Source organism: Limulus polyphemus, unplaced genomic scaffold, assembly GCF_000517525.1.
Source record: "Limulus polyphemus unplaced genomic scaffold, Limulus_polyphemus-2.1.2 Scaffold6268, whole genome shotgun sequence".
NCBI classification, from domain to species: domain Eukaryota; kingdom Metazoa; phylum Arthropoda; class Merostomata; order Xiphosura; family Limulidae; genus Limulus; species Limulus polyphemus.
Window position 1 is genome coordinate 18,410 of NW_013671878.1, and position 6,781 is coordinate 25,190.

Genomic DNA, 6,781 nt, shown 5'->3' on the forward strand with positions numbered 1-6,781 from the left:
CTGTAATCTCTCTTCTTGTTTAATTTCTCGTTCTTCTTGTTTCTTTTATTTTTCCTCCAACAACTGCTGTAATCTCTCTTCTTGTTTAATTTCTCGTTCTTCTTGTTTCTTTTCTTGTTTATTTTGTTGTTCGAGCTGCCATTGTTGCAGGTCTTCTTGCAACTGCTGTTGTCTCTCTTCTTGTTTCTTTTGCTGTTCTTGTATTGCTGCCATCAAATCTGCTAAACTGTAGTTTGATTTGCCGCTTCTCGTTTCCATCTTCTCTTTTTCTTCTTTTTTTATCCCACTTCTAACACCAATTTGTTATGTCTCCGTTCGTTTGTTAATTTTTCCGTAACTTCGTTCCCACGAAACTTTAACGACACAAGTCCTTTCTTAATAATACTGGTTTATTCTTCCTGAATATAACTTTACTGATACACTTATTTTCAACAGTTGCTCTATAACAACGAACGTGCTCAACTTCAACAATACTCTCTGACTGCAGTTCAATTACTTACTACACTGTTTTTTCTGTCACGTTGTGACCGTCTTATATATATATACAAAACTAACACATTTTTGAAGGAACAGGATATTTCCAGAAAACGTGGCGTGACACTAGTCACGTGACCTCGCTGACGCAACAATAGGACATCTGATAGCTTCATCTTAATTGGATCACTGGTCGTGGTCTTGATCTTGTGTTGCATGGTCTATCTGTGAAGACATTTGAGAACTGACTCAGTAGATCCTGTAGCTCTTTCTTCTGCTTGACAGTCAGTTCTTCATTGATGCTGACAACTTTATATGTCTCATCTCCATCCAGTGGTTTTCATCTTCAATGACAAAGTCACCATTTTTTGTTCTCCATTTATGACAGTCACACCTGCAATGTCCATCTGTGCCTCAATAGCAACACCCATTATGTCTTCTTCCTCACTCTTGATGTACCTCTTCAACAGATTTACGTGGTATATCTTGATCTTCCCATTCACTTTCATCTTATATTCCATTCTGTGGAATACTTCCTGCACTCAAATTGGTCCTTTACACTGCAGGGTGAGTCTGTTGTAGACAGCAGAACCAAGACCTTCTGTCCGACCTAGAAACGTTGATCCTTGGCCTTCTTGTGATAGAAATGTTTCTGACTTCCTGGAGCTGCATGCAGCTTATCTCAACCCAGTTTATAGTCAGTTCGAGTCAGTTTCTGGGGTCTAACACGTACTTGTATGTGTTCCCCACTTCTGTTCTTTCAATATCTGCTTTATATCTCCTACTGTTCTTCTGTACAGTAACTCAAAGAGTGAAAATCCTGTACTCGCTTGTGTGTCTTCTCGGTAAACAAATAATACTGCTTGCAGGTACCTGTCCCAGTCACGTGGTTTCTCCTGGCACATCTTCTTCAGCATGCTATTTAAGACTCCATTGACTTTCTCACAAAATCCATTACATCTGGGTTGTATGGGAGTTCCCTAGTGCTGATGAGTCTATACACCTCTTGCATCAGTTCTTATGTAAACTGGGTACCTCTGTCACTCAGTACTTCTTTTGGAATGCCTACTCTACAAAACACTTCCAGGAGGGCTTCTGCTACTATCTCCATCTCTATCTTCATTAGTGCTATGGCTTTTGGGTAACATGTCACACAGTCGTCTACTGTCAGCACTTACCAGTTGCCCTTGTCAGAAACAGTAGCTAGTGATTCAATCAAATACACAGCTACTCTGCTTAATAGCTCATATATGGGAAGCATCTTTCTCAGTAACACCTTGGCTGCCTTCCTTCTTGGTAGATGACACATGACCTGCAAGATCTGGTCACATCTCCAATAAAAACCCCAGACAATGGAAGTTGCTGGTGATTCTGTCTGCTGTCTTCTGCACTCCTATGTGTCCTCCCTCAATCGACTCATGAGTCAACTTCCTCATTTGAGCCCGGTATTCTATTGGTACTATGATCTGTTTAACTTCCCCTGTAGAACTGCCTTGATAGATTCGGCACAACACTCCCTTCTGGTCCTCTATTCTTTAACCCTTTTTCCCCTTTGTCTTGTGCTCGACTTTCTTCTGGGCACTGTCACAAAGTTTCTGCAGTGAAGGGTCTTTCTTCTGTGCTTCCTTCAGTTCCCATAGAACTACATTCAGGATGTCACCTTTTATGAGTTGCAGAGTCTTGATGTTTTACTTGCTTTTGTTTTTTTGATCTTGTGGTGACTGCCGATTCTTCATCAGTCTCCTTTTTGTCTGGTTTTTTCAAACTTCTACTGCCTGGTATATTTACAATCACCAAGTCATAGATGGGTGCCTTCATGCACATGGCCTCTAGGTCTCCCACATAGTATGAGTGTCCACCTTTATTCTTGGTGTGAGAAACTTTCTCACTGTTTCATCAATCAGTACACACAGATGTACCTTTCCAGTCATCTGATACTAGACCGGTTCTCACTTTCACTTTCTTGTCTCTTCACCAACTGGCATGTTGTGGTTTGTTGTCACATACTTCAATCACCACTATCACTATTGACCTGTTTGCTAACTTTAGCTGACTATCAACTATACACTGTTTAATCATGGCTATTGCATTTCCTTCTTGTGGTGAATCTGACTAGTCGTCATTCTGTTTCTTCTGGCAGCAGCATCTATGGCGAGAGTCACTCTCTTCTTGTTTCTTGCCACCACCATCTTTGTAGATAGCTACAGCTGCATTATGTTGAGATTTCTACTGTTGTTGTTACACTCACTCACAATGTGGCCCATTTAAAACAAGCATAGCATCCCTTCTCCCTTTTGTCTGTTAACTTCTTGTCACCTTTGATGGCATTTTGCTTCTGGTCAGCCACCCCTGGTTTCGACTTTGCCTGGTTATTCTTGAACTTGCCAGTTATACTTCCTTTATGGGCTTCCATATACTGTCCTACCAGCTTGATCATCTCATCCACGTATTTCAGTGTTCTCTCTTTTCGGAACAGTGACATGTCAGTGGAGCATGTGATCAAGAACTGTTCACGTATTAGCTGATCGGCCAGTCCTTCAAAACTATCTTCATACTTGACCATGTTAGTCCATTCTGTGAAGTGTTATTGTAGATGTGCCAGAAACTGAAATATAGTTACTCTAGTGTCAGGTTTGACTTTGAATTCCCGACGAAAACCTGCCTCAATATTTTAGCAAGACCACTTTTAACTTGTCATAGTTCATGGTATCTTCTGATGTTATGCCCACATACACTTGTAGGCCTTTTCCTGTAAGAAGGGGGGGATGAAACAGACTGCCCAGTCACATTTATCCCAGTTCTGATTTTGAGGACTTCTTTCATACATTTCCAGGAAAGCATCCATGTCGTCTTTCTGTTCTTCAAGGTTGGGCAGCTTGGGTCAACTGGCCCTGTCCCCATTGTCATTCTTGTGTCCTCCGTCATTCTGTTGGTGATCTTATTATCTCTGTTTCCAGTTTTTCCTCTCTCTCCTTTTTTATTCTTAATATGTGCTCTTATTCTGTCTCTCTTTTTCTTGTTTCTTTTCCTCTCTTCCCTGCCAATAGTCTTTTATCTCTCCAAGTCTTGAGGTTGTTTAACAAACTCTCATAGATCATTATCTTTGAGCCAAAGTTACTTGCCCCTGTCTATACACTTATCAAAATTAGTCTACATGGTTATGACTTCTACAATAGTTTTGAAACCACCACAGCTGTGCGTATATAAGCCTAATTACCGCTATTGTTTACATCTACTTCTACTGCCATTTAGTACTGTATATACTGGCTGTCTCGCAGTATGTGATAATTTTACTTTAAAATCACCACTATAACTTGGTTACCACAGTTGTATCCAGAGCTTTAAGTAATCGTCCCTTTTTCGTCAAAGTCCACAGAGGCTGGTTCAATTACTTTAGAATAGAATTGACAAGACCAATTATTTTCTCTACTCTGTTATTACAATACAATCTGTGATTATTTCATTTTAAATGTCTCCATTCTACGCTCTTTATGGTTGAACTCACAATCATACAGTCCAGATCTACTGATCTCTATATGTAAAACTAAATTTTCGACGCGTATTTATACCCCAACAGAGACCTAGAACTAAGAGATACTGTGATGTAATACTTCTCAATTAAAACAAAGAGAAAAATTCAGAAGGTTCTAGTCACATGACGCATTAATAGAACAGTCACCAATACGTAACTATTGAACTAAATAATAGTTAGGTAAACATATCTGCGATAAACTATGTTTCTAAAAACAACTAAATTTAACACTCACGCCATATAACTATCTAAATCATAACTCTTCCGTTAGACTTAAACAAAAACAGTCGTGTAAATCTAACAATAATAAAGTAGGTACTAATGTTTTGTTTCTATGTAAATTCTAAGATCGTGATTAGTAAAACTTGAGATGTATCTCTGTTCTTTTCATAGAAGTTCTCCTGGTAGCATGTACTTAGTGAACTGCTCATGGAGTATGCTGAAATGTTGGTAGGATTAAATGGATCAGAAAACTATCAATCATAATCACACAATAAAACAACTGTCATGCAGGTTTCCTTGAATCACCAACAATGTTACCAGTATTTAAATCAAGCGTTCTGAAGGATAAGGTAGTAACAAAACTTATGACAATTGCTCGAAAAAACTGCCTTTCTTCTTCCATGATAAATGTAGGAAATAATATTAACATCTTCATTGAGATGCACTCAGCTACATGACACTCATGAATATTTTAGATGTGGAGCCACACCCATGCAACGTGCTTTTATTGTTAAGTGTCATCAATCTGTACATCAGAGTATGTTGATACCTGAATTATCATTTCAAACAGAAATAATTAGGAAAATGGTTTCATAAATTACCTATTAGTGTTGATAGATTTATAACAATAAAATCTTAATAAAATAGTTTTTATCCCAAGTAACTGACCACAAATGGACATCAGCACTTGACCCAAAATTTGTAAAGCAGCCAACTTAAGAACCATTCCTGTTCCAAGTGAGATTCCATATTCTACTTAAGACCCATTTCCTTTTCATGTGAGAGTCCATATCCTACTTAATACTAATTTCCTTTCCATGTGAGAGTCCATATCCTACTTAACACCCATTTCCGTTCCACGTGAGACTCCATATCCTACTTAAGTCTCATTCCTGTTTCATATGAGAATCAATATCCTACTTAAGAGTCGTTCCTGTTCTGTATGCGAGTCCATACCCTACTTAAGACCCATTTCTGTTATATGTGTGAGTCTATATTCTACTTAAGACCCATTCCTGTTCCATGTGTGAGTCTATTTTCTACTTAAGACCTATTTCCATTCCATGTGAGAGCCCATATCGTAATTAAAACCCGTTCCTGTTATATGTGTGAGTCTATATTCTACTTAAGACCCATTCCTGTTTCGTGTGAGAATCCATATCCTACTTAAGACCTGTTTCCGTACCATGTGAGAGTCCATAGCCTACTTAAGACCCATTCCTGTTCCATGCGTGAGTCCATATCCTACTTATTTTACATTTCAAATCGTTTGTTGCTAAGGTGTTCCGTTTATGAACCTTGCATATACCTTAGTGTTTTATAATGATCATGAAAAATATGAAAAAAAAACATATATGGTTCCAGTTTAGCTCAGACATGTCTAAACATTTTGATTAAATTCTTTTTATTTTTACGTGAGAAACTTTTTATACATCATGTAGAAAATATATGAACCAGAACATCAGTTTACATTTCCATTCTGATTTATAAACAGTGAATATAGATACATTCATTTCCCAAGGAATAAACATTTTTATTGAAATGCACACATGTTTAGATTAACCACTTAAAAATAAGCACAGATAAAACCAATTATACATCTAGACAGCACACTTTCATTACACACACACACACATTAAAAAATGATATAGTTTATACAAAAAATGAATTTGATTGGCAATACAATTATAATGTTTTCTCGTATCGGAACATTCTGAGCTATGTTTTTCTAATTAACATTTATCTAAATCTCAGTTGTAAAAATGAGACACAATGTTATGAAATAAACCAAATTACTTAATTTTATCTATTTGTTACAAGCAGTGCCACTTTAAGGCTAAATAATCTTACACTAGGACTTGATACAAAACATTTCTGGCCAAGTTAAAGTGGCATCTTTGTTAGAAATTAACAAACACTGCGATATCATTGCTTATTCAGAATTGTACGTGACCTGCTGGGTTGGTAGATTAACTTGGAGATAGACACGTATGTGTAAGTTTGGTCGACATATATATATACAAGCGAATTTATTGATACATCGCTTAATGAAGAGTCAGTTATTGACAATTTCGTTCATTTTCGTTCAAGGCAAATGAGCCTTTTGGTTGCTTAGTCGATAATCTACTTTGCAAATAACATGACAGGAAATTTGATAGTTTAGTTTGATAAATATTTGTTAATATATCTACTAGACAAATAGTCCGATAGGAAGTCTGATAGTTAAAACAGCCTGTTGGTTGTTTAATTGTTAAATATAGGTTAAAATATCTTCTATACAAATAACATGATAGGAAGTTTCGTAGTTAAAACACTGTTGATTGTTTAGTTGATAAATATTTGTTAAAATATCTAATAGACAAATAACAAGACAGGAAATTTGACAACTAAACTACTGTTGCGTCAGCGAGTCACATGACTGGTGTGACGCCACGTTTCTAGAACTATCCCGTATCTTGGCGAATGCTCTAGTATTTACTAGATGGAGGGTAGACTGGTATATAAAGGAGGGTGACAACGTGACGGAAAATTAATGGTAATGTGTGTGTAGAC